General features: G+C 48.8%; 56 non-coding genes across 56 annotated transcripts; all 56 read right to left on the bottom strand.

Moving 5' to 3' along the window:
- Positions 1-73: 73 nt before the first annotated feature.
- TRNAS-GCU (transfer RNA serine (anticodon GCU)) lies at positions 74-155 on the bottom strand. Its single transcript has one exon. It is a non-coding gene; the product is annotated as a tRNA-Ser (tRNA).
- Positions 156-514: 359 nt separating this feature from the next.
- On the bottom strand, positions 515-596 carry TRNAS-GCU (transfer RNA serine (anticodon GCU)). Its single transcript has one exon. It is a non-coding gene; the product is annotated as a tRNA-Ser (tRNA).
- Positions 597-963: 367 nt separating this feature from the next.
- Positions 964-1,045, bottom strand: TRNAS-GCU (transfer RNA serine (anticodon GCU)). Its single transcript has one exon. It is a non-coding gene; the product is annotated as a tRNA-Ser (tRNA).
- Positions 1,046-1,110: 65 nt separating this feature from the next.
- Positions 1,111-1,192, bottom strand: TRNAS-GCU (transfer RNA serine (anticodon GCU)). Its single transcript has one exon. It is a non-coding gene; the product is annotated as a tRNA-Ser (tRNA).
- A 65-nt stretch (positions 1,193-1,257) lies between these two features.
- Positions 1,258-1,339, bottom strand: TRNAS-GCU (transfer RNA serine (anticodon GCU)). The gene has a single exon. It is a non-coding gene; the product is annotated as a tRNA-Ser (tRNA).
- Positions 1,340-1,551: 212 nt separating this feature from the next.
- Positions 1,552-1,633, bottom strand: TRNAS-GCU (transfer RNA serine (anticodon GCU)). The gene has a single exon. It is a non-coding gene; the product is annotated as a tRNA-Ser (tRNA).
- Positions 1,634-1,847: 214 nt separating this feature from the next.
- On the bottom strand, positions 1,848-1,929 carry TRNAS-GCU (transfer RNA serine (anticodon GCU)). Its single transcript has one exon. It is a non-coding gene; the product is annotated as a tRNA-Ser (tRNA).
- Positions 1,930-1,994: 65 nt separating this feature from the next.
- TRNAS-GCU (transfer RNA serine (anticodon GCU)) lies at positions 1,995-2,076 on the bottom strand. The gene has a single exon. It is a non-coding gene; the product is annotated as a tRNA-Ser (tRNA).
- Positions 2,077-2,435: 359 nt separating this feature from the next.
- TRNAS-GCU (transfer RNA serine (anticodon GCU)) lies at positions 2,436-2,517 on the bottom strand. The gene has a single exon. It is a non-coding gene; the product is annotated as a tRNA-Ser (tRNA).
- A 65-nt stretch (positions 2,518-2,582) lies between these two features.
- TRNAS-GCU (transfer RNA serine (anticodon GCU)) lies at positions 2,583-2,664 on the bottom strand. Its single transcript has one exon. It is a non-coding gene; the product is annotated as a tRNA-Ser (tRNA).
- A 202-nt stretch (positions 2,665-2,866) lies between these two features.
- TRNAS-GCU (transfer RNA serine (anticodon GCU)) lies at positions 2,867-2,948 on the bottom strand. Its single transcript has one exon. It is a non-coding gene; the product is annotated as a tRNA-Ser (tRNA).
- A 212-nt stretch (positions 2,949-3,160) lies between these two features.
- On the bottom strand, positions 3,161-3,242 carry TRNAS-GCU (transfer RNA serine (anticodon GCU)). The gene has a single exon. It is a non-coding gene; the product is annotated as a tRNA-Ser (tRNA).
- A 214-nt stretch (positions 3,243-3,456) lies between these two features.
- On the bottom strand, positions 3,457-3,538 carry TRNAS-GCU (transfer RNA serine (anticodon GCU)). The gene has a single exon. It is a non-coding gene; the product is annotated as a tRNA-Ser (tRNA).
- Positions 3,539-3,751: 213 nt separating this feature from the next.
- Positions 3,752-3,833, bottom strand: TRNAS-GCU (transfer RNA serine (anticodon GCU)). The gene has a single exon. It is a non-coding gene; the product is annotated as a tRNA-Ser (tRNA).
- A 65-nt stretch (positions 3,834-3,898) lies between these two features.
- TRNAS-GCU (transfer RNA serine (anticodon GCU)) lies at positions 3,899-3,980 on the bottom strand. Its single transcript has one exon. It is a non-coding gene; the product is annotated as a tRNA-Ser (tRNA).
- A 65-nt stretch (positions 3,981-4,045) lies between these two features.
- Positions 4,046-4,127, bottom strand: TRNAS-GCU (transfer RNA serine (anticodon GCU)). Its single transcript has one exon. It is a non-coding gene; the product is annotated as a tRNA-Ser (tRNA).
- A 361-nt stretch (positions 4,128-4,488) lies between these two features.
- Positions 4,489-4,570, bottom strand: TRNAS-GCU (transfer RNA serine (anticodon GCU)). Its single transcript has one exon. It is a non-coding gene; the product is annotated as a tRNA-Ser (tRNA).
- Positions 4,571-4,635: 65 nt separating this feature from the next.
- TRNAS-GCU (transfer RNA serine (anticodon GCU)) lies at positions 4,636-4,717 on the bottom strand. The gene has a single exon. It is a non-coding gene; the product is annotated as a tRNA-Ser (tRNA).
- A 213-nt stretch (positions 4,718-4,930) lies between these two features.
- TRNAS-GCU (transfer RNA serine (anticodon GCU)) lies at positions 4,931-5,012 on the bottom strand. The gene has a single exon. It is a non-coding gene; the product is annotated as a tRNA-Ser (tRNA).
- Positions 5,013-5,077: 65 nt separating this feature from the next.
- TRNAS-GCU (transfer RNA serine (anticodon GCU)) lies at positions 5,078-5,159 on the bottom strand. Its single transcript has one exon. It is a non-coding gene; the product is annotated as a tRNA-Ser (tRNA).
- A 65-nt stretch (positions 5,160-5,224) lies between these two features.
- Positions 5,225-5,306, bottom strand: TRNAS-GCU (transfer RNA serine (anticodon GCU)). Its single transcript has one exon. It is a non-coding gene; the product is annotated as a tRNA-Ser (tRNA).
- A 212-nt stretch (positions 5,307-5,518) lies between these two features.
- Positions 5,519-5,600, bottom strand: TRNAS-GCU (transfer RNA serine (anticodon GCU)). Its single transcript has one exon. It is a non-coding gene; the product is annotated as a tRNA-Ser (tRNA).
- A 65-nt stretch (positions 5,601-5,665) lies between these two features.
- TRNAS-GCU (transfer RNA serine (anticodon GCU)) lies at positions 5,666-5,747 on the bottom strand. Its single transcript has one exon. It is a non-coding gene; the product is annotated as a tRNA-Ser (tRNA).
- Positions 5,748-5,960: 213 nt separating this feature from the next.
- On the bottom strand, positions 5,961-6,042 carry TRNAS-GCU (transfer RNA serine (anticodon GCU)). Its single transcript has one exon. It is a non-coding gene; the product is annotated as a tRNA-Ser (tRNA).
- A 65-nt stretch (positions 6,043-6,107) lies between these two features.
- Positions 6,108-6,189, bottom strand: TRNAS-GCU (transfer RNA serine (anticodon GCU)). Its single transcript has one exon. It is a non-coding gene; the product is annotated as a tRNA-Ser (tRNA).
- A 65-nt stretch (positions 6,190-6,254) lies between these two features.
- Positions 6,255-6,336, bottom strand: TRNAS-GCU (transfer RNA serine (anticodon GCU)). The gene has a single exon. It is a non-coding gene; the product is annotated as a tRNA-Ser (tRNA).
- Positions 6,337-6,401: 65 nt separating this feature from the next.
- On the bottom strand, positions 6,402-6,483 carry TRNAS-GCU (transfer RNA serine (anticodon GCU)). The gene has a single exon. It is a non-coding gene; the product is annotated as a tRNA-Ser (tRNA).
- A 65-nt stretch (positions 6,484-6,548) lies between these two features.
- On the bottom strand, positions 6,549-6,630 carry TRNAS-GCU (transfer RNA serine (anticodon GCU)). The gene has a single exon. It is a non-coding gene; the product is annotated as a tRNA-Ser (tRNA).
- A 506-nt stretch (positions 6,631-7,136) lies between these two features.
- TRNAS-GCU (transfer RNA serine (anticodon GCU)) lies at positions 7,137-7,218 on the bottom strand. The gene has a single exon. It is a non-coding gene; the product is annotated as a tRNA-Ser (tRNA).
- A 213-nt stretch (positions 7,219-7,431) lies between these two features.
- Positions 7,432-7,513, bottom strand: TRNAS-GCU (transfer RNA serine (anticodon GCU)). The gene has a single exon. It is a non-coding gene; the product is annotated as a tRNA-Ser (tRNA).
- A 212-nt stretch (positions 7,514-7,725) lies between these two features.
- On the bottom strand, positions 7,726-7,807 carry TRNAS-GCU (transfer RNA serine (anticodon GCU)). Its single transcript has one exon. It is a non-coding gene; the product is annotated as a tRNA-Ser (tRNA).
- Positions 7,808-8,168: 361 nt separating this feature from the next.
- Positions 8,169-8,250, bottom strand: TRNAS-GCU (transfer RNA serine (anticodon GCU)). The gene has a single exon. It is a non-coding gene; the product is annotated as a tRNA-Ser (tRNA).
- A 214-nt stretch (positions 8,251-8,464) lies between these two features.
- TRNAS-GCU (transfer RNA serine (anticodon GCU)) lies at positions 8,465-8,546 on the bottom strand. Its single transcript has one exon. It is a non-coding gene; the product is annotated as a tRNA-Ser (tRNA).
- Positions 8,547-8,758: 212 nt separating this feature from the next.
- TRNAS-GCU (transfer RNA serine (anticodon GCU)) lies at positions 8,759-8,840 on the bottom strand. Its single transcript has one exon. It is a non-coding gene; the product is annotated as a tRNA-Ser (tRNA).
- A 214-nt stretch (positions 8,841-9,054) lies between these two features.
- Positions 9,055-9,136, bottom strand: TRNAS-GCU (transfer RNA serine (anticodon GCU)). Its single transcript has one exon. It is a non-coding gene; the product is annotated as a tRNA-Ser (tRNA).
- Positions 9,137-9,496: 360 nt separating this feature from the next.
- On the bottom strand, positions 9,497-9,578 carry TRNAS-GCU (transfer RNA serine (anticodon GCU)). Its single transcript has one exon. It is a non-coding gene; the product is annotated as a tRNA-Ser (tRNA).
- Positions 9,579-9,643: 65 nt separating this feature from the next.
- On the bottom strand, positions 9,644-9,725 carry TRNAS-GCU (transfer RNA serine (anticodon GCU)). Its single transcript has one exon. It is a non-coding gene; the product is annotated as a tRNA-Ser (tRNA).
- Positions 9,726-9,790: 65 nt separating this feature from the next.
- TRNAS-GCU (transfer RNA serine (anticodon GCU)) lies at positions 9,791-9,872 on the bottom strand. The gene has a single exon. It is a non-coding gene; the product is annotated as a tRNA-Ser (tRNA).
- Positions 9,873-10,525: 653 nt separating this feature from the next.
- On the bottom strand, positions 10,526-10,607 carry TRNAS-GCU (transfer RNA serine (anticodon GCU)). The gene has a single exon. It is a non-coding gene; the product is annotated as a tRNA-Ser (tRNA).
- Positions 10,608-10,672: 65 nt separating this feature from the next.
- TRNAS-GCU (transfer RNA serine (anticodon GCU)) lies at positions 10,673-10,754 on the bottom strand. The gene has a single exon. It is a non-coding gene; the product is annotated as a tRNA-Ser (tRNA).
- Positions 10,755-11,113: 359 nt separating this feature from the next.
- Positions 11,114-11,195, bottom strand: TRNAS-GCU (transfer RNA serine (anticodon GCU)). The gene has a single exon. It is a non-coding gene; the product is annotated as a tRNA-Ser (tRNA).
- A 65-nt stretch (positions 11,196-11,260) lies between these two features.
- TRNAS-GCU (transfer RNA serine (anticodon GCU)) lies at positions 11,261-11,342 on the bottom strand. Its single transcript has one exon. It is a non-coding gene; the product is annotated as a tRNA-Ser (tRNA).
- A 202-nt stretch (positions 11,343-11,544) lies between these two features.
- On the bottom strand, positions 11,545-11,626 carry TRNAS-GCU (transfer RNA serine (anticodon GCU)). The gene has a single exon. It is a non-coding gene; the product is annotated as a tRNA-Ser (tRNA).
- A 212-nt stretch (positions 11,627-11,838) lies between these two features.
- On the bottom strand, positions 11,839-11,920 carry TRNAS-GCU (transfer RNA serine (anticodon GCU)). The gene has a single exon. It is a non-coding gene; the product is annotated as a tRNA-Ser (tRNA).
- A 214-nt stretch (positions 11,921-12,134) lies between these two features.
- Positions 12,135-12,216, bottom strand: TRNAS-GCU (transfer RNA serine (anticodon GCU)). Its single transcript has one exon. It is a non-coding gene; the product is annotated as a tRNA-Ser (tRNA).
- Positions 12,217-12,429: 213 nt separating this feature from the next.
- On the bottom strand, positions 12,430-12,511 carry TRNAS-GCU (transfer RNA serine (anticodon GCU)). Its single transcript has one exon. It is a non-coding gene; the product is annotated as a tRNA-Ser (tRNA).
- Positions 12,512-12,576: 65 nt separating this feature from the next.
- On the bottom strand, positions 12,577-12,658 carry TRNAS-GCU (transfer RNA serine (anticodon GCU)). Its single transcript has one exon. It is a non-coding gene; the product is annotated as a tRNA-Ser (tRNA).
- Positions 12,659-12,723: 65 nt separating this feature from the next.
- TRNAS-GCU (transfer RNA serine (anticodon GCU)) lies at positions 12,724-12,805 on the bottom strand. The gene has a single exon. It is a non-coding gene; the product is annotated as a tRNA-Ser (tRNA).
- Positions 12,806-13,166: 361 nt separating this feature from the next.
- Positions 13,167-13,248, bottom strand: TRNAS-GCU (transfer RNA serine (anticodon GCU)). The gene has a single exon. It is a non-coding gene; the product is annotated as a tRNA-Ser (tRNA).
- A 65-nt stretch (positions 13,249-13,313) lies between these two features.
- On the bottom strand, positions 13,314-13,395 carry TRNAS-GCU (transfer RNA serine (anticodon GCU)). The gene has a single exon. It is a non-coding gene; the product is annotated as a tRNA-Ser (tRNA).
- Positions 13,396-13,608: 213 nt separating this feature from the next.
- Positions 13,609-13,690, bottom strand: TRNAS-GCU (transfer RNA serine (anticodon GCU)). The gene has a single exon. It is a non-coding gene; the product is annotated as a tRNA-Ser (tRNA).
- A 65-nt stretch (positions 13,691-13,755) lies between these two features.
- On the bottom strand, positions 13,756-13,837 carry TRNAS-GCU (transfer RNA serine (anticodon GCU)). Its single transcript has one exon. It is a non-coding gene; the product is annotated as a tRNA-Ser (tRNA).
- Positions 13,838-13,902: 65 nt separating this feature from the next.
- TRNAS-GCU (transfer RNA serine (anticodon GCU)) lies at positions 13,903-13,984 on the bottom strand. The gene has a single exon. It is a non-coding gene; the product is annotated as a tRNA-Ser (tRNA).
- A 212-nt stretch (positions 13,985-14,196) lies between these two features.
- Positions 14,197-14,278, bottom strand: TRNAS-GCU (transfer RNA serine (anticodon GCU)). Its single transcript has one exon. It is a non-coding gene; the product is annotated as a tRNA-Ser (tRNA).
- A 65-nt stretch (positions 14,279-14,343) lies between these two features.
- TRNAS-GCU (transfer RNA serine (anticodon GCU)) lies at positions 14,344-14,425 on the bottom strand. Its single transcript has one exon. It is a non-coding gene; the product is annotated as a tRNA-Ser (tRNA).
- A 213-nt stretch (positions 14,426-14,638) lies between these two features.
- On the bottom strand, positions 14,639-14,720 carry TRNAS-GCU (transfer RNA serine (anticodon GCU)). The gene has a single exon. It is a non-coding gene; the product is annotated as a tRNA-Ser (tRNA).
- Positions 14,721-14,732: the final 12 nt, after the last annotated feature.

Raw genomic sequence — 14,732 nt, forward strand, 5'->3', positions numbered from 1 at the left:
ACCCCGTCCCCGTCGCCATCGATCTATCGCTTAAGTTACATTGCAAAGGATAAAAATGAAAAACAACAATGAGCGACAGGGATGGGATTCGAACCCACGCGGGCAATGCCCAATGGATTAGCAGTCCATCGCCTTAACCACTCCGCCACCGCGTCCCCTCTGGCATCCATCTATCGCTTAAGTTACATTGTTAAGGATAAAAATGAAAAACAAGAATATGCTACGGGTATGGGATTCGAAACCACGCGGACAATGTCCAATGGTTAAGCAGTCCATCGCCTTAACCACTCGGCCACCCCGTCCCCGTCTCCATTCATCTATCGCTTAAGTTTAATTGCAAAGGATAAAAATGACAAACAAGAATGAGTGACGGGGATGGGATTCGAAACCACGCGGGCAATGCCCAACGGGTCAGCAGTCCATCGCCTTAACCACTCGGTCACCCCGTCCCCGTCACCATTTATCTATCGCTTAAGTTACATTGCAAAGGATAAAAATGAAAAACAAGAATATGCGACGGCGATGGGATTCGAACCCACGCGGGCAATGCCCAACGGATAAGCAGTCCATCGCCTTAACCACTCGGCCACCCCGTCCCCGTCGCCATCCATCTATCGCTTAAGTTAAATTGCAAAGGATAAAAATGACAAACAAGAATGAGCGACGGGGATGGGATTCGAAACCACGCGGGCAATGCCCAACGGATTAGCAGTCCATCGGCTTAACCATTTGGCCACCCCGTCCCCGTCTGCATAAATCTATCACTTAAGTTAAATTGCAAAGGATAAAAATGAAAACAAAAAGAATGAGTGACGGGGATGAAATTCGAACCCACGCGGGCAATGCCCAACGGATTAGCAGTCCATCGCCTGAACCACTTGGCCACCCCGTCCCCGTCCCCGTCTTCATCTATCTATCGCTTAAGTTACATTGCAAAGGATAAAAATGAAAAACAAGAATATGCGACGGGGATGGGATTCGAACCCACGCGGGCAATGCCCAATGGATTAGCAGTCCATCGCCTTAACCACTCGCCCACCCCGTCCCCGTCTTCATCCATCTATCGCTTAAGTTACATTGAAAAGGATAAAAATGAAAAACAAGAATGAGCGACGGGGATGGGATTCGAACCCACGCGGGCAATGCCCAACGGATAAGCAGTCCATCGCCTTAACCACTCGGCCACCCCGTCCCCGTCTTCATCTATCTATCGCTTAAGTTACATTGCAAAGGATAAAAATGAAAAACAAGAATATGCGACGGGGATGGGATTCGAACCCACGCGGGCAATGCCCAACGGATTAGCAGTCCATCGCCTTAACCACTCGGCCAACGCGTCCCCTCTGGCATCCATCTATCGCTTAAGTTACATTGTTAAGGATAAAAATGAAAAACAAGAATATGCTACGGGGATGGGATTCGAAACCACGCGGACAATGTCCAATGGTTAAGCAGACCATCGCCTTAACCACTCGGCCACCCCGTCCCCGTCGCCATCGATCTATCGCTTAAGTTACATTGCAAAGGATAAAAATGAAAAACAACAATGAGCGACAGGGATGGGATTCGAACCCACGCGGGCAATGCCCAATGGATTAGCAGTCCATCGCCTTAACCACTCGGCCACCGCGTCCCCTCTGGCATCCATCTATCGCTTAAGTTACATTGTTAAGGATAAAAATGAAAAACAAGAATATGCTACGGGTATGGAATTCGAAACCACGCGGACAATGTCCAATGGTTAAGCAGTCCATCGCCTTAACCACTCGGCCACCCCGTCCCCGTCTCCATTTATCTATCGCTTAAGTTAAATTGCAAAGGATAAAAATGAAAGCAAAAAGAATGAGCGACGGGGATGAAATTCGAACCCACGCGCGCAATGCCCAACGGATTAGCAGTCCATCGCCTTAACCACTCGGCCACCCCGTCCCCGTCTTCATCTATCTATCGCTTAAGTTACATTGCAAAGGATAAAAATGAAAAACAAGAATATGCGACGGGGATGGGATACGAACCCACGCGGGCAATGCCCAATGGATTAGCAGTCCATCGCCTTAACCACTCGGCCACCCCGTCCCCGTCGTCGTCCATCTATCGCTTAAGTTACATTGCAAAGGATAAAAATGAAAACAAAAAGAATGAGCGACGGGGATGAAATTCGAACCCACGCGGGCAATGCCCAACGGATTAGCAGTCCATCGCCTTAACCACACGGCCATCCCGCCCCCCACGACATCTATCTTTCGCTTAAGTTAAATTGCAAAGGATAAAAATGAAAACAAGAATGAGCGACGGGGATGAAATTCGACCCCACGCGGGCAATGCCCAATGGATTAGCAGTCCATCGCCTTAACCACACGGCCATCCCGTTCCCCTCAACATCCCTCTATCGCTTAATTTAAATTGCAAAGGAAAAAATGAAAAACAAAAATATGCGACGGGGATGGGATCCGAACCCACGCGGGCAATGCCCAATGGAATAGCAGTCCATCGCCTTAACCACTCGGCCACCCCGTCCCCGTCTTCATCCATCTATCGCTTAAGTTACATTGCAAAGGATAAAAATGAAAAACAACAATGAGCGATGGGGATGGGATTCGAACCCACGTGGGCAATGCCCAATGGATAAGCAGTCCATCGCCTTAACCACTCGGCCACCCCGTCCCCGTCGCCATCCATCTATCGCTTAAGTTAAATTGCAAAGGATAAAAATGAAAATCAAGAATGAGCGACGGGTATGAAATTCGAACCCACGCGGGCAATGCCCAACGGATTAGCCTTAACCACTCGGCCACCCCGTCCCCGTCTTCATCCATCTATCGCTTAAGTTACATTGCAAAGGATAAAAATGAAAAACAAGAATATGCGACGGGGATGGGATTCGAACCCACGCGGGCAATGCCCAATGGATTAGCAGTCCATCGCCTTAACCACACGGCCATCCCGTTCCCCTCAACACCCATCTATCGCTTAATTTAAATTGCAAAGGATAAAAATGAAAAATAAAAATATGCGACGGGGATGGGATTCGAACCCACGCGGGCAATGCCCAACGGGTTAGCAGTCCATCGTCTTAACCCCTCGGTCACCCCGTCCCCGTCACCATTTATCTATCGCTTAATTTAAATTGCAAAGGATAAAAATGAAAAACAACAATGAGCGACGGGGATGGGATTCGAACCCATGCGGGCAATGCCCAATGGTTTAGCAGTCCATCGGCTTAACCATTCGGCCACCCCGTCCCCGTCTTCATCCATCTATCGCTTAAGTTAAATTGCAAAGGATAAAAATGAAAACAAAAAGAATGAGCGACGGGGATGAAATTCGCACCCACGCGGGCAATGCCCAACGGATTAGCAGTCCATCGCCTTAACCACTCGGCCACCCCGTCCCCGTCTTCATCTATCTATCGCTTAAGTTACATTGCAAAGGATAAAAATGAAAAACAAGAATATGCGACGGGGATGGGATTCGAACCCACGCGGGCAATACTCAATGGATTAGCAGTCCATCGCCTTAACCACTCGGCCACCCCGTCCCAGTCGTCGTCCATCTATCGCTTAAGTTACATTGCAAAGGATAAAAATGAAAACAAAAAGAATGACCGACGGGGATGAAATTCGAACCCACGCGGGCAATGCCCAACGGATTAGCAGTCCATCGCCTTAACCACACGGCCATCCCGCCCCCCACGACATCTATCTTTCGCTTAAGTTAAATTGCAAAGGATAAAAATGAAAACAAGAATGAGCGACGGGGATGAAATTCGAACCCACGCGGGCAATGCCCAATGGATTAGCAGTCCATCGCCTTAACCACTCGGCCACCCCGTCCCCGTCTTCATCCATCTATCGCTTAAGTTACATTGCAAAGGATAAAAATGAAAAACAAGAATATGCGACGGGGATGGGATTCGAACCCACGCGGGCAATGCCCAATGGATTAGCAGTCCATCGCCTTAACCACTCGGCCACCCCGTCCCCGTCGCCATCCATCTATCGCTTACATTACATTGCAAAGGATAAAAATGGAAAACAACAATGAGCGACGGGGATGGGATTCGAACCCCCGCGGGCAATGCCCAATGGATAAGCAGTCCATCGCCTTAACCACTCGGCCACCCCGTCCCCTCTGGCATCCATCTATCGCTTAAGTTACATTGTTAAGGATAAAAATGAAAAACAAGAATATGCGACGGGGATAGGATTTGAAACCACGCGGACAATGTCAAATGGTTAAGCAGTCCATCGGCTTAACCATTCGGCCACCCCATCCCCGTCTTCATCCATCTATCGCTTAAGTTAAATTGCAAAGGATAAAAATGAAAACAAAAAGAATGAGCGACGGGGATGAAATTCGCACCCACGCGGGCAATGCCCAACGGATTAGCAGTCCATCGCATTAACCAATCGGCCACCCCGTCCCCGTCTTCATCTATCTATCGCTTAAGTTACATTGCAAAGGATAAAAATGAAAAACAAGAATATGCGACGGGGATGGGATTCGAACCCACGCGGGCAATGCCCAACGGATTAGCAGTCCATCGCCTTAACCACTCGGCCACCCCGTCCCCGTCTTCATCTATCTATCGCTTAAGTTACATTGCAAAGGATAAAAATGAAAAACAAGAATATGCGACCGGGATGGGATTCGAACCCACGCGGGCAATACTCAATGGATTAGCAGTCCATCGCCTTAACCACTCGGCCACCCCGTCCCAGTCGTCGTCCATCTATCGCTTAAGTTACATTGCAAAGGATAAAAATGAAAACAAAAAGAATGAGCGACGGGGATGAAATTCGAACCCACGCGGGCAATGCCCAACGGATTAGCAGTCCATCGCCTTAACCACACGGCCATCCCGCCCCCCACGACATCTATCTTTCGCTTAAGTTAAATTGCAAAGGATAAAAATGAAAACAAGAATGAGCGACGGGGATGAAATTCGAACCCACGCGGGCAATGCCCAATGGATTAGCAGTCCATCGCCTTAACCACTCGGCCACCCCGTCCCCGTTTTCATCCATCTATCGCTTAAGTTACATTGCAAAGGATAAAAATGAAAAACAAGAATATGCGACGGGGATGGGATTCGAACCCACGCGGGCAATGCCCAATGGATTAGCAGTCCATCGCCTTAACCACTCGGCCACCCCGTCCCCGTCGCCATCCATCTATCGCTTACATTACATTGCAAAGGATAAAAATGGAAAACAACAATGAGCGACGGGGATGGGATTCGAACCCCCGCGGGCAATGCCCAATGGATAAGCAGTCCATCGCCTTAACCACTCGGCCACCCCGTCCCCTCTGGCATCCATATATCGCTTAAGTTACATTGTTAAGGATAAAAATGAAAAACAATAATATGCGACGGGGATGGGATTTGAAACCACGCGGACAATGTCAAATGGTTAAGCAGTCCATCGCCTTAACCACTCGGCCACCCCGTCCCCGTCGCCATCCATCTATCGCTTAAGTTAAATTGCAAAGGATAAAAATGACAAACAAGAATGAGCGACGGGGATGGGATTCGAACCCACGCGGGCAATGCCCAACGGATTAGCAGTACATCGCCTTAACCACTCGGCCACCCCGTCCCCGTCTTCATCTATCTATCGCTTAAGTTACATTGCAAAGGATAAAAATGAAAAACAAGAATATGCGACGGGGATGGGATTCGAACCCACGCGGGCAATACTCAATGGATTAGCAGTCCATCGCCTTAACCACTCGGCCACCCCGTCCCAGTCGTCGTCCATCTATCGCTTAAGTTACATTGCAAAGGATAAAAATGAAAACAAAAAGAATGAGCGACGGGGATGAAATTCGAACCCACGCGGGCAATGCCCAACGGATTAGCAGTCCATCGCCTTAACCACACGGCCATCCCGCCCCCCACGACATCTATCTTTCGCTTAAGTTAAATTGCAAAGGATAAAAATGAAAACAAGAATGAGCGACGGGGATGAAATTCGAACCCACGCGGGCAATGCCCAATGGATTAGCAGTCCATCGCCTTAACCACTCGGCCACCCCGTCCCCGTCTTCATCCATCTATCGCTTAAGTTACATTGCAAAGGATAAAAATGAAAAACAAGAATATGCGACGGGGATGGGATTCGAACCCACGCGGGCAATGCCCAATGGATTAGCAGTCCATCGCCTTAACCACTCGGCCACCCCGTCCCCGTCGCCATCCATCTATCGCTTACATTACATTGCAAAGGATAAAAATGGAAAACAACAATGAGCGACGGGGATGGGATTCGAACCCCCGCGGGCAATGCCCAATGGATAAGCAGTCCATCGCCTTAACCACTCGGCCACCCCGTCCCCTCTGGCATCCATCTATCGCTTAAGTTACATTGTTAAGGATAAAAATGAAAAACAAGAATATGCGACGGGGATGGGATTCGAACCCACGCGGGCAATGCCCAATGGATTAGCAGTCCATCGCCTTAACCACTCGGCCACCCCGTCCCCGTCTTCGTCCATCTATCGCTTAAGTTACATTGCAAAGGATAAAAATGAAAAACAAGAATATGCGACGGGGATGGGATTCGAACCCACGCGGGCAATGCCCAATGGATAAGCAGTCCATCGCCTTAACCACTCGGTCACCACGTCCCCGTCACCATTTATCTATCGCTTAATTTAAATTGCAAAGGATAAAAATGAAAAACAACAATGAGCGACGGGGATGGGATTCGAATCCACGCGGGCAATGCCCAATGGATTAGCAGTCCATCGGCTTACCCAGTCGGCCACCCCGTCCCCGTCTTCATCCATCTATCGCTTAAGTTATATTGCAAACGATAAAAATTAAAAACAAGAATGAGCAACGTGGATGAAATTCGAACCCACGCGGGCAATGCCCAATGGATTAGCAGTCCATCGGCTTAACCAGTCGGCCAACCCGTCCCCGTCTTCATCCATCTATCGCTTAAGTTATATTGCAAACGATAAAAATGAAAAACAAGAATGAGCGACGGGGATGAAATTCGAACCCACGCGGGCAATGCCCAACGGATTAGCAGTCCATCGCCCTAACCACACGGCCATCCCGTTCCCCTCAACACCCATCTATCGCTTAAGTTAAATTGGAAAGGATAAAAATGACAAACTAGAATGAGCGACGGGGATGGGATTCGAACCCACGCGGGCAATGCCTAACGGATTAGCAGTCCATCGCCTTAACCACTCGGCCACCCCGTCCCAGTCGTCGTCCATCTATCGCTTAAGTTACATTGCAAAGGATAAAAATGAAAACAAAAAGAATGAGCGACGGGGATGAAATTCTAACCCACGCGGGCAATGCCCAACGGATTAGCAGTCCATCGCCTTAACCACACGGCCATCCCGCCCCCCACGACATCTATCTTTCGCTTAAGTTAAATTGCAAAGGATAAAAATGAAAACAAGAATGAGCGACGGGGATGGGATTCGAACCCACGCGGGCAATGCCCAACGGATTAGCAGTCCATCGCCTTAACCACTCGGCCACCCCGTCCCCGTCTTCATCCATCTATCGCTTAAGTTACATTGCAAAGGATAAAAATGAAAAACAACAATGAGCGACGGGGATGGGATTCGAAACCACGCGGACAATGTCCAATGGTTAAGCAGTCCATCGCCTTAACCACTCGGCCACCCCGTCCCCTTCGCCATCCATCTATCGCTTAAGTTAAATTGCAAAGGATAAAAATGACAAACAAGAATGAGCGACGGGGATGGGATTCGAAACCACGCGGGCAATGCCCAACGGATTAGCAGTCCATCGCCTTAACCACTCGGCCACCCCGTCCCAGTCGTCGTCCATCTATCGCTTAAGTTACATTGCAAAGGATAAAAATGAAAACAAAAAGAATGAGCGACGGGGATGAAATTCGAACCCACGCGGGCAATGCCCAACGGATTAGCAGTCCATCGCCTTAACCACACGGCCATCCCGCCCCCCACGACATCTATCTTTCGCTTAAGTTAAATTGCAAAGGATAAAAATGAAAAACAAGAATGAGCGACAAGGATGAAATTCGAACCCACGCGGGCAATGCTTAACGGATTAGCAGTCCATCGCCTTAACCACACGGCCATCCCGTTCCTCTCAAAACCCATCTTTCGCTTAAGTTAAATTGCAAAGGATAAAAATGACAAACAAGAATGAGCGACGGGGATGGGATTCGAAACCACGCGGGCAATGCCCAACGGATTAGCAGTCCATCGCCTTAACCACTCGGCCACCCCGTCCCAGTCGTCGTCCATCTATCGCTTAAGTTACATTGCAAAGGATAAAAATGAAAACAAAAAGAATGAGCGACGGGGATGAAATTCGAACCCACGCGGGCAATGCCCAACGGATTAGCAGTCCATCGCCTTAACCACACGGCCATCCCGCCCCCCACGACAGCTATCTTTCGCTTAAGTTACATTGCAAAGGATAAAAATGAAAAACAATAATATGCGACGGGGATGGGATTCGAACCCACGCGGGCAATGCCCAATGGATTAGCAGTCCATTGCCTTAACCACTCGGCCACCCCGTCCCCGTCGTCGTCCATCTATCGCTTTAGTTACATTGCAAAGGATAAAAATGAAAAACAACAATGAGCGACGGGGATGGGATTCGAAACCACGCGGGCAATGCCCAACGGGTTAGCAGTCCATCGCCTTAACCACTCGGTCACCCCGTCCCCGTCACCATTTATCTATCGCTTAATTTAAATTGCAAAGGATAACAATGAAAAACAACAATGAGCGACGGGGATGGGATTAAAACCCACGCGGGCAATGCCCAATGGATTAGCAGTCCATCGGCTTAACCATTCGGCCACCCCGTCCCCGTCTTCATCCATCTATCGCTCAAGTTAAATTGCAAAGGATAAAAATGAAAACAAAAAGAATGAGCAACGGGGATGAAATTCGCACCCACGCGGGCAATGCCCAACGGATTAGCAGTCCATCGCCTTAACCACTCGGCCACAACGTCCCCGTCTTCATCTATCTATCGCTTAAGTTACATTGAAAAGGATAAAAATGAAAAACAATAATATGCGACGGGGATGGGATTCGAACCCACGCGGGCAATACCCAATGGATTAGCAGTCCATCGCCTTAACCACTCGGCCACCCCGTCCCAGTCGTCGTCCATCTATCGCTTAAGTTACATTGCAAAGGATAAAAATGAAAACAAAAAGAATGAGCGACGGGGATGAAATTCGAACCCACGCGGGCAATGCCCAACGGATTAGCAGTCCATCGCCTTAACCACACGGCCATCCCGCCCCCCACGACATCTATCTTTCGCTTAAGTTAAATTGCAAAGGATAAAAATGAAAACAAGAATGAGCGACGGGGATGAAAATCGACCCCACGCGGGCAATGCCCAATGGATTAGCAGTCCATCGCCTTAACCACACGGCCATCCCGTTCCCCTCAACATCCATCTATCGCTTAATTTAAATTGCAAAGGATAAAAATGAAAAACAAGAATATGCGACGGGGATGGGATTCGAACCCACGCGGGCAATGCCCAATGGATTAGCAGTCAATCGCCTTAACCACTCGGCCACCCCGTCCCCGTCTTCATCCATCTATCGCTTAAGTTACATTGTTAAGGATAAAAATGAAAAACAAGAATATGCGACGGGGATGGGATTCGACCCCACGCGGGCAATGCCCAATGGATTAGCAGTCCATCGCCTTAACCACTCGGTCACCCCGTCCCCGTCGTCGTCCATCTATCGCTTAAGTTACATTGCAAAGGATAAAAATGAAAAACAACAATGAGCGACGGGGATGGGATTCAAACCCACGCGGGCAATGCCCAATGGATTAGCAGTCCATCGCCTTAACCACTCGGCCACCCCGTCCCCTCTGGGCTCCATCTATCGCTTAAGTTACATTGTTAAGGATAAAAATGAAAAACAAGAATATGCGACGGGGATGGGATTCGAAACCACGCGGACAATGTCCAATGGTTAAGCAGTCCATCGCCTTAACCACTCGGCCACCCCGTCCCCTTCGCCATCCATCTATCGCTTAAGTTAAATTGCAAAGGATAAAAATGACAAACAAGAATGAGCGACGGGGATGGGATTCGAAACCACGCGGGCAATGCCCAACTGGTTAGCAGTCCATCGCCTTAACCACTCAGTCACCCCGTCCCCGTCACCATTTATCTATCGCTTAATTTAAATTGCAAAGGATAAAAATGAAAAACAACAATGAGCGACGGGGATGGGATTCAAACCCACGCGGGCAATGCACAATGGATTAGCAGTCCATCGGCTTAACCATTCGGCCACCCCGTTCCCGTCTTCATCCATCTATCGCTTAAGTTAAATTGCAAAGGATAAAAATGAAAAACAAGAATGAACGACAAGGATGAAATTCGAACCCACGCGGGCAATGCTTAACGGATTAGCAGTCCATCGCCTTAACCACACGGCCATCCCGTTCCCCTCAAAACCCATCTATCGCTTAAGTTACATTGCAAAGGATAAAAATGAAAAACAAGAATATGCGACGGGGATGGGATTCGAACCCACGCGGGCAATGCCCAATGGATTAGCAGTCCATCGACTTAACCACTCGGCCACCCCGTCCCCGTCTTCATCTATCTATCGCTTAAGTTACATTGCAAAGGATAAAAATGAAAAACAAGAATATGCGACGGGGATGGGATACGAACCCACGCGGGCAATGCCCAATGGATTAGCAGTCCATCGCCTTAACCACTCGGCCACCCCGTCCCCGTCGTCGTCCATCTATCGCTTAAGTTACATTGCAAAGGATAAAAATGAAAACAAAAAGAATGAGCGACGGGGATGAAATTCGAACCCACGCGGGCAATGCCCAACGGATTAGCAGTCCATCGCCTTAACCACACGGCCATCCCGCCCCCCACGACATCTATCTTTCGCTTAAGTTAAATTGCAAAGGATAAAAATGAAAACAAGAATGAGCGACGGGGATGAAATTCGACCCCACGCGGGCAATGCCCAATGGATTAGCAGTCCATCGCCTTAACCACACGGCCATCCCGTTCCCCTCAACATCCCTCTATCGCTTAATTTAAATTGCAAAGGAAAAAATGAAAAACAAAAATATGCGACGGGGATGGGATCCGAACCCACGCGGGCAATGCCCAATGGAATAGCAGTCCATCGCCTTAACCACTCGGCCACCCCGTCCCCGTCTTCATCCATCTATCGCTTAAGTTACATTGCAAAGGATAAAAATGAAAAACAACAATGAGCGATGGGGATGGGATTCGAACCCACGTGGGCAATGCCCAATGGATAAGCAGTCCATCGCCTTAACCACTCGGCCACCCCGTCCCCGTCGCCATCCATCTATCGCTTAAGTTAAATTGCAAAGGATAAAAATGAAAATCAAGAATGAGCGACGGGTATGAAATTCGAACCCACGCGGGCAATGCCCAACGGATTAGCCTTAACCACTCGGCCACCCCGTCCCCGTCTTCATCCATCTATCGCTTAAGTTACATTGCAAAGGATAAAAATGAAAAACAAGAATATGCGACGGGGATGGGATTCGAACCCACGCGGGCAATGCCCAATGGATTAGCAGTCCATCGCCTTAACCACACGGCCATCCCGTTCCCCTCAACACCCATCTATCGCTTAATTTAAATTGCAAAGGATAAAAATGAAAAATAAAAATATGCGACGGGGATGGGATTCGAACCCACGCGGGCAATGCCCAACGGGTTAGCAGTCCATCGTCTTAACCCCTCGGTCACCCCGTCCCCGTCACCATTTATCTATCGCTTAATTTAAATTGCAAAGGATAAAAATGAAAAACAACAATGAGCGACGGGGATGGGATTCGAACCCATGCGGGCAATGCCCAATGGTTTAGCAGTCCATCGGCTTAACCATTCGGCCACCCCGTCCCCGTCTTCATCCATCTATCGCTTAAGTTAAATTGCAAAGGATAAAAATGAAAACAAAAAGAATGAGCGACGGGGATGAAATTCGCACCCACGCGGGCAATGCCCAACGGATTAGCAGTCCATCGCCTTAACCACTCGGCCACCCCGTCCCCGTCTTCATCTATCTATCGCTTAAGTTACATTGCAAAGGATAAAAATGAAAAACAAGAATATGCGACGGGGATGGGATTCGAACCCACGCGGGCAATACTCAATGGATTAGCAGTCCATCGCCTTAACCACTCGGCCACCCCGTCCCAGTCGTCGTCCATCTATCGCTTAAGTTACATTGCAAAGGATAAAAATGAAAACAAAAAGAATGACCGACGGGGATGAAATTCGAACCCACGCGGGCAATGCCCAACGGATTAGCAGTCCATCGCCTTAACCACACGGCCATCCCGCCCCCCACGACATCTATCTTTCGCTTAAGTTAAATTGCAAAGGATAAAAATGAAAACAAGAATGAGCGACGGGGATGAAATTCGAACCCACGCGGGCAATGCCCAATGGATTAGCAGTCCATCGCCTTAACCACTCGGCCACCCCGTCCCCGTCTTCATCCATCTATCGCTTAAGTTACATTGCAAAGGATAAAAATGAAAAACAAGAATATGCGACGGGGATGGGATTCGAACCCACGCGGGCAATGCCCAATGGATTAGCAGTCCATCGCCTTAACCACTCGGCCACCCCGTCCCCGTCGCCATCCATCTATCGCTTACATTACATTGCAAAGGATAAAAATGGAAAACAACAATGAGCGACGGGGATGGGATTCGAACCCCCGCGGGCAATGCCCAATGGATAAGCAGTCCATCGCCTTAACCACTCGGCCACCCCGTCCCCTCTGGCATCCATCTATCGCTTAAGTTACATTGTTAAGGATAAAAATGAAAAACAAGAATATGCGACGGGGATAGGATTTGAAACCACGCGGACAATGTCAAATGGTTAAGCAGTCCATCGGCTTAACCATTCGGCCACCCCATCCCCGTCTTCATCCATCTATCGCTTAAGTTAAATTGCAAAGGATAAAAATGAAAACAAAAAGAATGAGCGACGGGGATGAAATTCGCACCCACGCGGGCAATGCCCAACGGATTAGCAGTCCATCGCATTAACCAATCGGCCACCCCGTCCCCGTCTTCATCTATCTATCGCTTAAGTTACATTGCAAAGGATAAAAATGAAAAACAAGAATATGCGACGGGGATGGGATTCGAACCCACGCGGGCAATGCCCAACGGATTAGCAGTCCATCGCCTTAACCACTCGGCCACCCCGTCCCCGTCTTCATCTATCTATCGCTTAAGTTACATTGCAAAGGATAAAAATGAAAAACAAGAATATGCGACGGGGATGGGATTCGAACCCACGCGGGCAATACTCAATGGATTAGCAGTCCATCGCCTTAACCACTCGGCCACCCCGTCCCAGTCGTCGTCCATCTATCGCTTAAGTTACATTGCAAAGGATAAAAATGAAAACAAAAAGAATGAGCGACGGGGATGAAATTCGAACCCACGCGGGCAATGCCCAACGGATTAGCAGTCCATCGCCTTAACCACACGGCCATCCCGCCCCCCACGACATCTATCTTTCGCTTAAGTTAAATTGCAAAGGATAAAAATGAAAACAAGAATGAGCGACGGGGATGAAATTCGAACCCACGCGGGCAATGCCCAATGGATTAGCAGTCCATCGCCTTAACCACTCGGCCACCCCGTCCCCGTTTTCATCCATCTATCGCTTAAGTTACATTGCAAAGGATAAAAATGAAAAACAAGAATATGCGACGGGGATGGGATTCGAACCCACGCGGGCAATGCCCAATGGATTAGCAGTCCATCGCCTTAACCACTCGGCCACCCCGTCCCCGTCGCCATCCATCTATCGCTTACATTACATTGCAAAGGATAAAAATGGAAAACAACAATGAGCGACGGGGATGGGATTCGAACCCCCGCGGGCAATGCCCAATGGATAAGCAGTCCATCGCCTTAACCACTCGGCCACCCCGTCCCCTCTGGCATCCATATATCGCTTAAGTTACATTGTTAAGGATAAAAATGAAAAACAATAATATGCGACGGGGATGGGATTTGAAACCACGCGGACAATGTCAAATGGTTAAGCAGTCCATCGCCTTAACCACTCGGCCACCCCGTCCCCGTCGCCATCCATCTATCGCTTAAGTTAAATTGCAAAGGATAAAAATGACAAACAAGAATGAGCGACGGGGATGGGATTCGAACCCACGCGGGCAATGCCCAACGGATTAGCAGTACATCGCCTTAACCACTCGGCCACCCCGTCCCCGTCTTCATCTATCTATCGCTTAAGTTACATTGCAAAGGATAAAAATGAAAAACAAGAATATGCGACGGGGATGGGATTCGAACCCACGCGGGCAATACTCAATGGATTAGCAGTCCATCGCCTTAACCACTCGGCCACCCCGTCCCAGTCGTCGTCCATCTATCGCTTAAGTTACATTGCAAAGGATAAAAATGAAAACAAAAAGAATGAGCGACGGGGATGAAATTCGAACCCACGCGGGCAATGCCCAACGGATTAGCAGTCCATCGCCTTAACCACACGGCCATCCCGCCCCCCACGACATCTATCTTTCGCTTAAGTTAAATTGCAAAGGATAAAAATGAAAACAAGAATGAGCGACGGGGATGAAATTCGAACCCACGCGGGCAATGCCCAATGGATTAGCAGTCCATCGCCTTAACCACTCGGCCACCCCGTCCCCGTCTTCATC

This window comes from Leiobunum rupestre, chromosome 4 (assembly GCF_980474605.1).
Source record: "Leiobunum rupestre chromosome 4, qqLeiRupe1.1.hap1, whole genome shotgun sequence".
Lineage (NCBI taxonomy): Eukaryota > Metazoa > Arthropoda > Arachnida > Opiliones > Sclerosomatidae > Leiobunum > Leiobunum rupestre.